This window comes from Ictalurus furcatus, chromosome 5, assembly GCF_023375685.1.
Source record: "Ictalurus furcatus strain D&B chromosome 5, Billie_1.0, whole genome shotgun sequence".
Lineage (NCBI taxonomy): Eukaryota > Metazoa > Chordata > Actinopteri > Siluriformes > Ictaluridae > Ictalurus > Ictalurus furcatus.
In genome coordinates, this window is record NC_071259.1 from 31802667 (window position 1) to 31818462 (window position 15796).

At 42.7% G+C, this 15796-nt stretch overlaps 1 protein-coding gene across 2 annotated transcripts in view; it reads left to right on the forward strand.

Moving 5' to 3' along the window:
- Positions 1-4426: 4426 nt before the first annotated feature.
- Positions 4427-15796, forward strand: part of zgc:92140 (uncharacterized protein LOC447854 homolog) — a 43993-nt gene continuing 32623 nt past the window's right edge. Inside the window, exon 1 of one of the 2 annotated variants that reach the window (XM_053626023.1) lies at positions 4427-4544. The gene's annotated coding sequence lies outside the window, so the exon portion shown is untranslated. The remainder of the gene's footprint in view (positions 4545-15796) is intronic. The other variant, XM_053626024.1, reaches the window with a different exon arrangement.

The following is a 15796-nucleotide window of genomic DNA, read 5'->3' on the forward strand; positions in this document are numbered from 1 at the left end:
TTCGAGTTCATAAACGGACCACGTGCGAACCTAAAGCGGTATTTTCCGAGAAACTCTTAAGAGAACTGCGTGCGTGGAGACGGTGGGAAAACTTTAGAGAGGGGAAAAAAAAACTAATAATAAATTAAAAACAAAATCAGCCTCGAGTGGTTATGGAAATCCAAACAGTTCATAAACGTCACACAAAAACACTCTCTCTATTTTTCCTCGTTGTGGTACTTGAACGCCTTACCACTACGGCACCAGCGAGAATAATTGCACGTACTTCTCCGTTCGTCGTGTTTTCACATGACATCATATCAAAAAAGGGCAAACGAAACGGAAAGTCTGGCCGAACGAGCCTCCTTCAGCTAAATGATTCGTATAAACGCGTTTGATTGGAGAAACCGCAACAGAGGATCTGCAACAGAAGCCAAGCTCATGTTTAGAAAACGAGAATCTCTGAACGACGGCCAGTTATTTCCCCCCCAGTACATTTATCATCACCGCGACGGAATTTTCCTCACACGCTCGGGTCGGTCCTCTGAAACCCCCTTTGCTACGATCCGCCAGTTAACGACCTCTGCGCTAGGTAATCCATGAGGGAAATTAAAAAGGAACACAGTGTAAAATTGTGTATGATACAAAGCTTGAGCTTGTTCTATTAAACATACAGATCAACTGAAAGGGGCGAGACAGATATGAGACGCGATGCAGTTGTACGTCGGACTTTCTCGTACATAATGAACGCTCTAATTACGTTGCTTTTACACGACGTATTATTCTTCGACTCTTTTACCCGGAAGCCGACGAATAGAATTTCCTCCCGTTTTTGGGCGTGGCCGTGTTCAGCATCGAATTTATTTGAGGTAACGGCTCGTATGAAAGTAGACACTCTGGGTTCTAAGAATAGAATTTCTTTATTTACCCAGCCTACTAGGTTTAAACGTTAACGTGTCGATCGTTTGCGCAGCAGGCGGGTCAGACCCCGCCCCTTCCCCATCGCCCTGCCCGGCGGGCGGCTCAGACCCCGCCCCTTTCCCTTCGCCCTGCTCACCAGCAGCTCAACACGTTTAGAGTCACGGTACTCTATACACAGAAACCCAACAGCGTCCTGACTGATCTTCCAACAGACACGCCGAGATCAAATAACGATTCGTTTGTTTATATACCGATCGAGAATGTCCGATATGTCGACAAGTCGAACGCCAGTGTACCGCTAGGAAGGCTTGGTTGATAAATATTTCGACCAGTAGTTGACTCGGGAGACTCTTAGGGCTCCGTGATACAGTCAGGGGTGGTTCATGATATTTTGACTTGGTTACGACGGTGGAAAAATCACGACCCACCGTTCTAGAAATGATATCATTACGTTTAGGATCGAGTTATTGTTACAGCCTTCTGGTCTGGTCTGGTCTGGTCACTCGAGTTGAGTTCGTTTAATCCAAACCTCAGCAGTCATCCTGTTCAGTCACGTGCTCAGGAAGAAAAACGCTCCAATAAATGACCAAACAGCTATATTATTGTACACATTTAAAGAAATAATGAGCCTAATATTTGAACAGTTGGATTGTAAATCTTCGCTGAAGCGATCATTGAGGGAAAAAAAAAAAGGGTAAGTGTCTCGTTAATATTTAATGAGCTGCTACTTTATTTATTTATTTATTTTATTTATATCGTGATTCAATCTTTTTGGCTTTCCATGCCTGATTATGAGCCGTATACGTCATGGCCTATGATTGGCCAGGCTGAGAGCTCTAGGGCAAAGTGACTTCCGGGTTTTCCCGTCGAATAAGGAAGCGCAGACTGCAAGCTGATAGTGTTGCCAGATTGTGTGTTTAATCCTCTTTTGGTGTACAGCTTTCGGGGTGTGTACAAAATTGCTCTGGGTTGTCTTTTTTAAAATTATTATTATTATTTCTTTTAAATCCATAAATGAATACTGTGTGGGGTTTTTTTTAAAAAAAAATAAAATTAAATGAAAATTTTTTTTTAAATAATCTAAAAAAAAAACCCCACCTTACAGAAATAAATAAATAAATAATAAAATAAGCTTTGATCACTATATTACATCACATTCATCTTTTTTTTTTTTTAAATTTTATTGTTGTACATATGGACAGTAAACCCTGTATATTGCACTAGTTATCTTACTGATATTACTTTCCTTATTTATATTTCATCCTGCTGTCACTTCTGCACATGGACAGTCCTCTGATATACTGCTCCAGCACTTCTGTGTTTTCTAATACGTCTGTTTTACTGCACTACATATCACGCTCCTGTCACTCGTTTTGTTTTCCTGTCATTTCGACACTGCTTCTCTTGTATTTATGTTCATTTATCCACCTTTTCGCACGTTATAGTCTCACGATCACGCCGTGGTAGGACTTTAAACCCCCCTTTAAATTGTATCTTAAATTTCAAAAATAAAACAACAACAACAACAACAAAAAAACACTGATTGTTCATCAGAGTTAACCTGCTATAAGGAAGCGCATTGCTGCCATGCAGGAAAATAAAATCCCCGTCACTGTCTCGTTATTATGATAAATATCTCGTGATTGTGAGAATTGCTGTATGAGATAAATACGGCGTGTTATAAAAACAATCAACTGATCTCGCTCTTCCAGTTTATTTTGGAAACGCGTCGGTGGCGAGGGATTGTTTGTACACAGTAATATCTTGTTTTTACGAGGGGGAAAAAAAATCTCATGATGAGAAAAACAGTGCGTTACTACAAGGAAAAAAAACATGATGCTGAAATCAAGTATCTCATTTCTATGAGGAAAAGCATCTGGTTATTACAAGATAAAACACCTGTATAACGAGAACAAAAAGGTAAGGAACACATTTCATTACAAGAAAATAGCTCGTCGTTATGAGAACACCATCTCATTCTATGAAAATATCTCATTCTGATGAGAAAAACATCTCGGTACTACAAGGAAACATCTCAGTTTGGAGAAGTAATCCTATTACTACACAAGAACATCTCGCTTTCACGAGAAAAGCATCTCTCTACTGAATGAAAAGCTTTCATTACAAGAGAACATCTTATTAGGAGAACTCCGGCTGGTTACGACATGAAAATATCTCGTTTTTATGAGGAAAAACATCTCATTGTTACAAGAGCACCGTGTTGTTACCACACAAAAACAAACTCGTATTTAACGAGAACACTCCAGTATTACAAGAAAAGTATCTCGCTTTTTGAGATACACCTTTTGCATCTACAAGAAAACATCTTGTTTTCACGAGAGAAGCATCTCTCTACTAAACGAAAACATTTCATTACACGAAAATAGCTCCTTACTGCAAGAAAACATCTCGTATAGCTCGTTATTTCAAGAAAACATCTCGTACAGGTCGTTATTTCAAGAAAACATCTCCTACAGGTCGTTATTTCAAGAAAACATCTCGTACATGTCGTTATTTCAAGAAAACATCTCGTACAGGTCGTTATTTCAAGAAAACAACTCATACAGGTCGTTATTTCAAGAAAACATCTCCTACAGGTCGTTATTTCAAGAAAACATCTCGTACAGGTCGTTATTTCAAGAAAACAACTCATACAGGTCGTTATTTCAAGAAAACAACTCATACAGGTCGTTATTTCAAGAAAACATCTCGTACAGGTCGTTATTTCAAGAAAACAACTCATACAGGTCGTTATTTCAAGAAAACATCTCCTACAGGTCGTTATTTCAAGAAAACAACTCATACAGGTCGTTATTTCAAGAAAACATCTCCTACAGGTCGTTATTTCAAGAAAACAACTCATACAGGTCGTTATTTCAAGAAAACATCTCCTACAGGTCGTTATTTCAAGAAAACATCTCGTACAGGTCGTTATTTCAAGAAAACATCTCGTACAGGTCATTATTTCAAGAAAACATCTTGAGTAGCTCGTTATTTCAAGAAAACATCTCGTGTAGCTCGTTATTTCAAGAAAACATCTTGTATAACTCGTTATTTCAAGAAAACATCTCAAGTAGCTCGTTATTTCAAGAAAACATCTCGTATAACTCGTTATTTCAAGAAAACATCTCGTACAGGTCGTTATTTCAAGAAAACGTCGTATAGCTCGTTATTTCAAGAAAACATCTCGTATATCTTGTTATTTCAAGAAAACATCTCGAGTAGCTCGTTATTTCAAGAAAACATCTCGTACATGTCGTTATTTCAAGAAAACATCTCGTATAACTCGTTATTTCAAGAAAACATCTCGTATATCTCGTTATTCAAGAAAACATCTCGTACATGTCGTTATTTCAAGAAAACATCTCTCTATTATGAGAAAATAATTTTCTCATAATAACAAAAATACTTCTTTATCCCTTGCGTGGCAGCGATATAACACATTAAATTAACATTTGGGATTAAAAAAAAAAACCCAACTAAACATTTTTTGGTGATCAAATGCAACGTTAATCTCTGACGAGGATCTGGCAACCCTGCGAACTGCCTGCCCGAGCGCTGATGAGATTGGAGAGGAGGAAAGCACGAGCGTTGAGTTGGAGTTTGGAGCTCGGCACCATCGCATGCGGATCCGCGTCTATAAAGTAAGTGCGGGGTTTGAACGCCTTTGTCTCGTCCCTTGTTCTGACTCCGTGTTTAACCTGTAAGGAGGAATGAAAACAGCACGCTCGTGCCCTTTTCTCTCTTATCGTTTGTGGCATTTGTTTTCGGTTCGTGGTGATAGAACCCCGGTGCGCACGAGCGCAGTACCTGGGGTTGCATTGCTGATTATTATTGTTATTATTTAGGTGTTGTGTGTGTGTGTGTGTGTGTGTGTGTGTGTTTTTTTTTAAATTGAGTATCTGACTTTGCTCCACACATGACACGACACATGGCTTTTGGCACGGACGAGTCACGACCTAAAAGGCGTGTGAACAGCGCGCGTGCGGCGTTGTATATACAGAGAAGTACTGTGCGCGTGGAGTGACATGGAGTACAATGTATCCTGTGTGTACGTACTATGTAGCTTATGGGCGTGCGCGCGCGCGCATGAATGAATACATGCATGCACACACAACGAGCCCCCCCCCCCCCCCCCCCCGACTGTTTCATTCGTGTCTCATTGCTTTACATTTCAGCATTTTCATTTATGCATTTCGGACACGACAAAACAAACAATGCTTATAATAATAATTATTATTATTCATTATGCATGCAAATCTCATTGAAGCTCGAAGCCCATTGGTTGCACGCGCTTGCATGCTAATGAAGCATGTCTGCAGGCGTCAAGATGAGAAGTTTGCTCTTGTGTCTGATCTGCTCCAACAGTGTATTTTTCAGAAAATCCAGGATTCAGTAATCCGGTCAGGATTATATCCATCTGTCTGGATTTCCTGTCCTCCATCAGCGGCTCGGCGCCACTGCTCATCTCCTCTCCTCTCCTCTCCTCTCATCTCATCTCCTCTCATCTCACCTCTCACTGTCAGTCTGGTCTTATTTTTCTCTCCACATGTGTGTGTGTGTGTGTGTGTGTGTGTGTGTGTGTGTGTTATGATTCATGACCTCATTTGTCTTCGCAAGGCTATGATGCAGTATCATGATGACATCACCCATGCAGGAGGTTCCCATAGTTACAGTGTGGGAGGTTCCTGTCATTGTGGAAGCTTTCTTCATATATTGTGCCATTACACTCGTGTGTGTGTGTGTGTGTGTGAGAGACAAACAGGAAGCGAGAAACTGAGAGGGACTGCCACCGCAGTCATTCTTTACTCTGCTGACTCGGAGGTTAGATGAGGTGGCGGTACACTACACTTGGGAGACACGAGGAGGACAGTACAGTCCGAGCCGCTCCTGTCCCCCGTGCTAGGAATGTGCTGATGGTCACAGGATTGAGTGACGCAATATTGTTCGAGTGGACTCTTGTGTTGTGGGAAAAATCGTGTAAGCATGCTAGGAGTCACTTCATGGAACAGTAACCTAATTAAAACAGGGTGTAATAAAAGCCCAGATAATTATTGCAATTAACATGTTTAATAATGAGCAGAGAGTGTGTGTGTGTGTGTGTATATATATATATATATATATATATATATATATATATATAAAAAATAGCAGAGCCGTCCACTAATATTGGCACCCTTGGTAAATATGAGCAGAGAAGGTGTGAAAATGGTCTTTATTGTTTAATCTTTTGTTCAGAAAATTCACATAAATACTCTACTGTCATGGATATCAAACAATTACAAACCAAACACAGGTTTATCCAAAAAAAAATAAAAAATATCTTCGTTAAATATAGTGTGCAACAAGTATTGGCACCCTTTTAGTCAATACTTTGTGCAAGCTCCCTTTGTCAAGATAACAGCTCTGAGTCTTCTCCTATAACGCCTGATGAGGGATCTGAGACCGTTCCTCCGTACAGAATCTCTCCAGATCCTTCACATTTTGTGGACTTTTCTCTTCAGTTCACCACACAGGTTTTCTATGGGGTTCAGGTCAGGGGACTGGGATGGTCATGGCAGGAGCTTGATTTTGTGGTCAGTAAACCGTTTTTGTGTTGATGTTGATGATGTTTTGGATCGTTGCCTGCTGGAAGATCCAACCACGGCCCATTTGAAGCTTTCTGTCAGAGGCAGTCAGGTTTTCATTTAATATCTGTTGATATTTGATAGAGTCCATGATGCCATGTATCCTCACAAAATGTCCAGGTCCTCTGGCAGAAAAACAGCCCCAAAACATTAAAGATCCACCTCCATATTTAACCGTGGGCATGAGAGGCTACCTCTCTGTGTGCTCCAAAACCACCTCTGGTGTTTATTACCAAAAAGCTCTATTTTGGTTTCATCTGACCATAGAACCCGATCCCATTTGAAGTTCCAGTAGTGTTTGGCACACTGAAGACGCTCGAGTTTGTTTTCGGATGAGAGTAGAGGCTTTTTTCTTCAAACCCTTCTAAACAACTTGTGGTGATGTCGGTCACTTTGGATTGTAGTTTTGGAGACTTTCTGACCCCAAGACACGACTAACTTCTGCAATTCTCCAGCTGGAGATGTTTTATCCACTCGAACCGTCCTCTTCACAGTGCGTTGAGACGATACAGACACGCGTCCAATTCCAGGTCGATTCATAACATTTCCAGTCGACTGGAACGTCTTAATTATTGCCCTGATGGTGGAAATGCGCATTTTCAATGCTTGTGCTATTTTCTTATAGCCACGCCCCATTGTGTGAAGCTCAACAACCTTTTGCCGCACATCACAGCTATATTCCTCGCTCTTACCCATCGCCATGAATGACTTAGGGAATTTTGCCTATGTGTTACTTCATATTTATAGCCCTGTGAAACAGGAAGTCGTGGTGGAACAATTTCCTGTTAATAATCACCCAAGTGTACTAAAGTGTACAGTTTTTAAATAATGGGAATATATTTCAAATATATTTTTCTCATATGAATTCATAGGGTGCCAATAATTGTTAGACCCCTATATTTAACGAAGTTCTTTATTTTATTTGATAAACCTGTGTTGTGTTTACAGTTGTTTGATATCCATGAAAGCGGACGATTTTTGCTAATTTTTGCTCATATTTACCAAGGGTGCCAAGTGGAGGGCTCTCTCTTTCTCTCGAGCTTTCTCTCTCTCTCTCTCTCTCTCTCTCGCAATTTTGATTGCGACTGTATATACAGTCACTGAAACCATAAAATTTCTCATTGTGTCGTTCCACATAGGATTACTTTTCCCTGAAATATAGCTCCATATAACCACATGTTTATCTGATCCTAGCCTGCAATTATTCTGTAGCTATTTTGTAAATATTTTAGTGCCCCGAGCGCTAATTTAGCGTTTCACCATTTTTCTCAGTCCCTCATGTGGCACCTCATTTGCATACCCAAACTATTATTGTAGGACTGTTCATTAGCACTGTTTATCCGCTTATTTACCTTCTGCGGTTATGTAATTTATGCAAATTGGTCTTTGTGCTGTTTTCCCCGCAGAACAGTGAGCAGTCTGTCAGGATGAACTCCAGATGCTACGGTGTTGGTAATGGAGAAAAAGAACAGAGGCCGTGTAAAACCTCTTAGAGAAGCAGCACCGGGGTCAAGCGTGTGCCCGTAATCATTTACCCTACAAACTTTAATAGGCGTGATGATGTTATTGTGGGCAATTTGGAATATCATCACCAACCCCGGCATTCCATTAGGTGGAGGTGGCGCAGCTAGGCAACGTTTATCGATTCCGAAAACACGGCAGGACCTGTATAAATTTCATTATTTTGGCAGAATTTAAAGACCGTGTCAGTTTCCAAGGGGTGGAGAAATCGTAATCATAATTCAGTGTGCCACTTGTGCTCGCCCAGAAACTGACTAGGCTAAAAAAAAGATAGTCAATGCTATATCACTGTCATTACTCTAGTGTGTACAGATTGTTCTGCGCCTCAATTCGTCTCACCGTAGTCAAAAGTACCCGAGATTAGAGTTAGTGTGTCCCAAATGGTAGTACGTTCAAATGAGTATCCCAAAGGAACCCGGATGGTCTAGTATTTCTGGTAGATTTTTTTCGAAGTGGGGGTCCGTGGACACGTGGATCAGCTTATATTGCCCGCAAATCCTTGCACGAGGGAGGGAGGAGGAGCTTTGTGGAGTAAACAGTCTAACCCGCAAACTAGCATTAGATTAAACAGGCTAACCCGCACACTAGCATTAGATTAAACAGGCTAACCAACAAACTAGCATTAGAGTGAACAGTCTAACCCGCAAACTAGCATTAGATTAAACAGGCTAACGCGCACACTAGCATTAGATTGAACAGGCTAACCCGCACACTAGCATTAGATTAAACAGGCTAACCCGCACACTAGCATTAGAGTGAACAGAGCTAACCCGCACACTAGCATTAGAGTGAACAGGCTAACCCGCACACTAGCATTAGATTAAACAGGCTAACCTGCACACTAGCATTAGATTAAACAGGCTAACCCGCACACTAGCATTAGATTAAACAGGCTAACCTGCACACTAGCATTAGATTAAACAGGGCTAACCCGCACACTAGCATTAGATTGAACAGGCTAACCCGCACACTAGCATTAGATTAAACAGGGCTAACCCGCACACTAGCATTAGATTGAACAGGCTAACCCGCACACTAGCATTAGATTAAACAGGGCTAACCCGCACACTAGCATTAGTGTAAGTTGCTGTGGGCAGTTGTTGGCAGCCAAATTTCAAAACTTTATTGACAACTATCATATTTCTTACCCAGAAATCTAGCTAACTCCATGAGGTACATAAACTCTCATGAACTCTTTTACATACTAATGTTAACTTATCAGCTTATTGCTAGCATGTTTGTTTATTTTCAGTAGTAGAAAAAAAAAATGTCTATAAAGGTATATAAATTCATAAGGTATGTAAACCATGAATCCAAAATGCTAATTTGGTTAATTTCCCGTTAAACAGAATCGTGGCGAGTATCATCACGTCAAGTATCCTCTTGTGTATCGGGATTATACCCGGATGGAGAAAATCCACATACAAATGCAGAAGCAGATTTAAATCCGGAGCTGTGGAGAAGTCTGCTCTTTGAAAGGAACAGATTTCAAGCAGCACTTGAGTGCCAGTTTCATAATATTAGTGCTTCCATTTAAATGCCAGTACTTCTGCGATTAACATTAGTGCACTTCATATTAAAATGTTCTCCTTTTTTTTTTGTACAGTTACATAACAGTGACACAGCAGTGTTGCTGTAAAAACTGAAGTGACCGCACATCTCGGGCAGTTCGTGTCAGTCATCACCACACCCTCGCACAGCTGCTGGGAAACTTGCACACTCTGGCGATTAGCCATCTCCCAGGAGCCTCATAAACACAATTCATGTGCATGGACCTCAGATCGATAGTTTTAACTGAGCATCTTGGAGGAAAGTAATACATTGTTGTTTTTCTTAGACGTTAGTGAGTCTATTTTTAGTCGTAGTAAGACAGTCAAACTAAGAATGATTTCTTCTGCTCACTGAGGTTTATTCTGGGGGTGAAGGGATTAGCCACCTCTACTTTTGCTGTGGAATTTTTGATGCAATTTATTTTAAATTAATTTCTTTTCAAACATAAACTAGTATTTTAGTCAGTGGGTTAACCCACAAACTAGCATTCGAGTGAACAGTCTAACCAGCAAACTAGCATTCGAGTGAACAGTCTAACCAGCAAACTAGCATTCGAGTGAACAGTCTAACCCGCAAACTAGCATTCGAGTGAACAGTCTAACCCGCAAACTCGCATTAGAGTGAACAGTCTAACCCGCAAACTCGCATTCGAGTGAACAGTCTAACCATCAAACTAGCATTCGAGTGAACAGTCTAACCCGCAAACTAGCATTCGAGTGAACAGTCTAACCCGCAAACTCGCATTAGAGTGAACAGTCTAACCCGCAAACTCGCATTCGAGTGAACAGTCTAACCATCAAACTAGCATTCGAGTGAACAGTCTAACCATCAAACTCGCATTCGAGTGAACAGTCTAACCCGCAAACTCGCATTCGAGTGAACAGTCTAACCCGCAAACTCGCATTCGAGTGAACAGTCTAACCCGCAAACTCGCATTCGAGTGAACAGTCTAACCCGCAAACTCGCATTCGAGTGAACAGTCTAACCATCAAACTCGCATTCGAGTGAACAGTCTAACCATCAAACTCGCATTCGAGTGAACAGTCTAACCATCAAACTCGCATTCGAGTGAACAGTCTAACCATCAAACTCGCATTCGAGTGAACAGTCTAACCATCAAACTCGCATTCGAGTGAACAGTCTAACCATCAAACTCGCATTCGAGTGAACAGTCTAACCCGCAAACTCGCATTCGAGTGAACAGTCTAACCCGCAAACTCGCATTCGAGTGAACAGTCTAACCCGCAAACTCGCATTCGAGTGAACAGTCTAACCCGCAAACTCGCATTCGAGTGAACAGTCTAACCCGCAAACTCGCATTCGAGTGAACAGTCTAACCCGCAAACTCGCATTCGAGTGAACAGTCTAACCCGCAAACTCGCATTCGAGTGAACAGTCTAACCCGCAAACTCGCATTCGAGTGAACAGTCTAACCCGCAAACTCGCATTCGAGTGAACAGTCTAACCCGCAAACTCGCATTCGAGTGAACAGTCTAACCCGCAAACTCGCATTCGAGTGAACAGTCTAACCCGCAAACTCGCATTCGAGTGAACAGTCTAACCCACAAACTCGCATTCGAGTGAACAGTCTAACCCACAAACTCGCATTCGAGTGAACATGCTTAAACAATTTCCCTCAGCGATCAGTAAATCTATGTCTCGGCGCATGGTGGCGTAGCGGTTAGCACGTTCGCCTCACGCCTCCAGGTGTCGGGGGTTCGACTCCTGCCACTGCCCTGTGTGTACGGAGTTTGCATGTTCTCCCCGTGCTGCGGGGGTTTCCTCCGGGTTCTCCGGTTTCCTCCCCCAGTCCAAAGACATGCACGGTAGGCTGATCGACGTATCCAAAGTGTCCGTAGCGTGTGAACGTGTATGTGATTGTGCCCTGCGATGGATTGTCACTCCGTCCAGGGTGTACCCCGCCTTGTGCCCGATGCTCCCCTGGAGGTTCCTCACGACCCTGTAGGATAACCCACAAACTAGGATTACAGTAAATAGGCTAACCCACATACTAGCATTATATGCTCATCCTATCTATCATTAATAGCCGTATTATTACAGGAAACATGGCTGATTAGATTACAGTCTCAGAGAGAGACATACAGAGAGAAGGACAGAAACAGAGAGAGAATGAGTGAGAGAGACCGACAGAGAGAGAGAGACCTTTACTTTACATAAAATGTTTCCATCTTCAGCGTGACATTTCAAATGTGACACAGGAATGTAAATGCCGTTGAATCGGTCCACACTTCACACATAAAAGTGAAGCTTCAGTGAAACCCAGTCAGGAGCTTGTTTAGAGTAAAAGCCGTGTGTGTGTGTGTGTGTGTGTGTGTGTGTGTGTGTGTGTGTCCAGACAGGAAACGAGGAGGCCAATTATCCTGCTGCAGCCCCACAATTTAATTTGAGATGGATGGGTTTCTAATTGGAAATGAATATTTATAGTGTGAATAGAGGAGGTGACTGTCAGCTTTATGACGATGGATTTCGGAGACAGAAGCAGAACTGGTGCTTGTTTTGTGTGCGTTTGTGTCTTTGTGTGTCGATTATCAGCATAGGATCATTTTTTTTATCGCCGTATTGTTATCGCTGTAGACGCAGAGGTTCAATCGGGCAATGAAACCAGCCTCGTCCTATTTTTCTCTCGTCCCGTTGTTTTTAAACTAGCCAAGCCGATATGTTTAGTTTAAAAAAAAAAAAAATAAACGCAGGCGGCCATCTTGTGCAGTTGAAATCGGTATCGAGAGATGAATTGAGCAGGATAGTCAGAATGTCACGCCGCAATTCAGAACCAAATTTAGCGAGGCTTTAACGTAATCGTACTTTCGTGTCACTTTCAGTGGTTTATCCTTTTATCCAGTTATGACGGTATGCACCTCTTTCTGTGGTGCTCACGGATGAATATACGTGTGTGTGTGTGTGTGTGTGTGTGTGTGAGAGAGAGAGAGCTTCTAGTAATCACACAGGAAAAAACAGAGGAACATTAACTCACCTCCATTGTGTTTTAAAGGTATTGACTTGTACAGTACACCATTGTTTCCACACCTAATTACTGCAGTGCAGTTCTTTCCATTCTCTCTCACATATATACACACACACACACACACACACACACACTCACAGTCACACATTCCATCCTGCCATAAACACATCAACTTCTTGCTATATCGTGAACGTGTCATAGGAGGTGATGATTATGTCTTATCACACACACACACACACACACACACACGCACGCACGCACGCACGCACACACACAGATGAGACTGGAGCAGTGTGAGTCAGTTCAGGCAAGGTTAGTGAGGTCAAGAATAGTGAGCCATGCATGCACATAAACACAGACACACTCACACACACACACACACACACACACACACACAGAAGTGAGCCAAGTTGAAAGCTCTCATAGGCAGTGAGCCAGGTCAAATGCCCTCACACACACACACACACACACATGCACACACACACATACACATACACAACCCCACCCAGTAGCCACATTCTCTTACTCTAAAAGGCACACACACACACACACACACACACTCTTTCACTCACAGGTTATACGCTGTCTTATTCTCAACTGCATACCCACACAAATGCACACAGATCAGACAGTATAGTACACACACACACACACACACACACACACACACATTCATATACACAGAGACACAGAAGCTGCACACCCCAGAGTACACACAAACAGTTACACAGGCAGATTTAATGTGTTTACACACTGGCACAGTCGAGCCCAGCTCACCCTCCCAGATATGCAGGGCCAAGCTTCCTGCTCTGACACGCGCACACACACACACACACACACACACACACCCCTCTATAACTATAGCTATGACCATCTCTTCTGAATGACATCATGGCACTGGTGAACCACAAAACTATAGCTCCACAGATAGAGCACACAGTTACACTGTGTGTGTGTGTGTGTGTGTGTGTGTGTGTGTTGTGTTTGTTCAGTTTCTCAGTGCTGTTACATCATTCGGGTATGTGAAGCACCCGAGGATTCAATACAATACAATTTACAGCTGTTTTAATGAAGGTTAATGGGATTCAGCGTTGTGCATTCAGCTCTATTTCTAAAAAAGTTCAGCTTGCAGGAGAGGGAGGCCACACCCCCTTCACTGAGAATGACAGATTAAGAGGCCACACCTCCTTCACTGAGACTGACAGATACAGAGGCCACACCTCCTTCACTGAGACTGACAGATACAGAGGCCACACCTCCTTCACTGAGACTAACAGATACAGAAGCCACACCTCCTTCACTGAGACTGACAGATACAGAGGCCACACCCCCTTCACTGAGACTGACAGATTCAGAGACCACACCCCCTTCACTGAGACTGACAGATACAGAGGCCACACCTCCTTCACTGAGACTGACAGATACAGAGGCCACACCCCCTTCACTGAGAATGACATTCAGAGGCCACACCTCCTTCACTGAGACTGACAGATTCAGAGGCCACACCTCCTTCACTGAGACTGACAGGTACAGAGGCCACACCTCCTTCACTGAGACAGACAGGTACAGAGGCCACACCTCCTTCACTGAGACTGACAGGTACAGAGGCCACACCCCCTTCACTGAGACTGAGGAATATAGGAAGTGTGGAAGTAAAGAGAGAAGAGATGATAGAAATACGGAAGTAAAGAATGAAGGAAAGAGGATAAAGGAGTTCAAGAGAGAGAGTGAAATAATAGAAGGAGAGATGACAAGAAAGAAAGGAGTGAGGGAAAGGAAAAAAGGGAAGGATAAAGGAAAGGGGCAAATGGATATATTGTGAGAAATGATGATGAAAATAGAGGAGGGAGAAAGAAGGAGATAAATGAGAAGAGAGAGAGAATAGCAGAGAGGGAGAAAACAAGGAGAGATAGAAAGAAATGAGTGAAGGAAATGGAAAGTTGAGAAAATAAAGGACAACCAAGAATGTTAAGAAGTCTAAAGAAGTGATGGGGAAGGAAGGAAAGAGAGAGAGAATGCGGAAAAGAGTGAAAAAGGAGAGAGGAACTGTCAAGATGAGAGAGATGGAGGAGGAGGAGGTATATTAAAGGAAGAGAGGGAACGAAAGAAGGTAGGAAAGAGAGGAGGGTGGAAAAAGATGAAAGTGAAAAAAGAGGGATTAAATAGAGGAGGAAGAGAAAAGGGAGGATGGAAAGAAAGTGACAGCGAAAGGAGAGAGAGAGAGACAGAGCTGGAATGAAAGATGGAGGGGAGAGAGTAAAATACAGGCAGGGAGGGAACGTGGGAGAGAAGGAGGATGAGGAGGTTGATAAAGGGAAAGATGAGCAGAGAAGGAAAGAGGGGTGAAGAGGGAGTGATAAAGGTGGTGATGGGAGAGGTGTTGGAAATGAAGGAGGGAATGGAGAAAGAAAGCGGAGGAATTGAGGGATCTCAGAAGAAAAGACAGAGGAGAAAGAAAAGAGGGATAGAAAGGAGGGACAGAGAAAGAGTAAGAGAACAGGAAGGAAGGAAGAAGAGAAAAGGAAAAAAGAAAGAGGCTGTAATGGAGACGCGACCGTTAAGACTGTTTATAATCTTGAGTGCACACTTACGTAACACGTGCGTGCGCGTGTGTGTGTGTGTGTGTGTGTGTGTGTGTGTGTGTGTGTGTATCCGTGTGTGTGTGTGTGTGTGTTGGCAGGCGTGCAGGATTTGTCAGGTTGATGAAGTGTGTAAAGCAGAGAGGGGGGAAGAGGGAGGGGGGGACTTCTTGAGTAAATGTTATGACGGTCGGGGTTGTGTGCCGTCACACACACACACACACACACACACACACACACACACACCAGTTCCCCAGCAGCTTAAGCATCATCCCACGAACACGTTCCACATCTGTTTGTCAGTCATGTGACTTCTGTATTAAAACTGTGCATTTGCTTTAAACATGTGCGCGCCCACACACACACACACACACACACACACACACACACACACGTCGCTTATGTTGCTTACGTCATTGTGTGAAAACTGCGTAAGAAGAGAAGAGCTGCAGATATCTGAGAGCTCTGTGTTTACAGAGCATGAACAGATACACACATTGTGTGTGTGTGTGTGTGTGTGTGTGTGTGTGTGTGTGTGTGTGTGTGTGAGTGTGCCTGCACTGACTGAGGAGTTCTCACATGTTTATCAGAACATGATACTGAACTTCTTACACCAAAGGTACATTCTGGAACGT